Source organism: Oncorhynchus mykiss, chromosome 1, assembly GCF_013265735.2.
Source record: "Oncorhynchus mykiss isolate Arlee chromosome 1, USDA_OmykA_1.1, whole genome shotgun sequence".
NCBI classification, from domain to species: domain Eukaryota; kingdom Metazoa; phylum Chordata; class Actinopteri; order Salmoniformes; family Salmonidae; genus Oncorhynchus; species Oncorhynchus mykiss.
Genome location: NC_048565.1, coordinates 46,085,268 through 46,086,375, shown reverse-complemented (window position 1 = coordinate 46,086,375; position 1,108 = coordinate 46,085,268). Strand labels below are relative to the sequence as shown.

General features: G+C 36.3%; 1 protein-coding gene across 3 annotated transcripts in view; it reads left to right on the top strand.

Moving 5' to 3' along the window:
• The window catches only part of tcp11l1 (t-complex 11, testis-specific-like 1), an 11,526-nt gene extending 10,732 nt beyond the window's left edge, over positions 1-794 (top strand). For all 3 annotated transcript variants that reach the window (XM_021603103.2, XM_021603095.2, XM_036978555.1), the window contains one exon: positions 1-794. This exon is cut by the window's left edge and continues 1,821 nt beyond it. The gene's annotated coding sequence lies outside the window, so the exon portion shown is untranslated.
• Positions 795-1,108: the final 314 nt, after the last annotated feature.

Here is a 1,108-nt window from a genome sequence, read left to right as displayed (position 1 = left end):
TGGGTGACCAGTCCTCTTCTGGCTGTGCCAGGTGGAGATTATAAGGGTACATAGCCATTAAGGCCAGATTGGTCTTCAGTATGTTGAAATGTTCATAGATGACCAGCTGGGTCAAATAATAATCACAGTGGTTGTAGAGAGGTTGCAACAGTTCAGTACCTCAGGAGTAAATGTCAGTTGGCTTGTCATAGCCAAGCATTCAGCAGTGGTGTTAAGTACTTAGGTTTTTTGGGGGGTATACTATTTATATTTTTGACAACTTTTACTTCACTACATTCCTAAAGAAAATAATGTACTTTTTTCTCCATATATTTTCCCTGACACCCAAAAGTACTCATTACATTTTGACAGGAAAATTATCCAATTTACGCAAGAGAAGATCCCTGCTCATCCCTACTGCGTCCGATCTGGCGGTCTCACTAAATACATGCTTCATTTGTAAATTATGTCAGTGTCGGAGTGTGCCCAAGGCTATCTGTCTGCTTTGCTTACTATAAGGAATTTGATACTTAAGTATATTTAAAACCAATAATTTTAGACTTTTACTCAATTATTATTTTAATGAGTGACTTTCACTTTTACTTGAGTCATTTTATATTAAGGTACCTTTACCTTTACTCAAGTATGACGTTTGAATACTTTTCCACCACTGGCATTCAGAGGTTGAGACAGCAGATATGGTCGAGATATGGAGAGTGAGAGAGTCTAAAACACCATGTTTTTACAAGCGCTGTTTGCTTTTTGGCAAACCAGGTTTCCATCCAACCTTTTTATGTGAGTAAAGTACATGTTGGGGGAAAAAAAATGTAATGACAGGCCTGATGGAAACAGCAAATTTGTCTGTAAACTTTTTATATCTCGACAAAACAAAATACGCTAGACAAGAGGTGGGGGATCTTTTTGTGTCTAAAATGTATTATGTGAGAAATGGCAGTGGAAATGTTTTTATATGCAAATATTGATACAATAACCATCATATTGGAGTCACGTAATGATCTTTTGTGATCCTCCCACTACGAGTCAGGAAAGCATGCAATTTATTAGTTAGGCTACATAAAATAAAAATTATTCAAATTTATTTTGCCTTTATTTAACAAAGTAGGCCAGT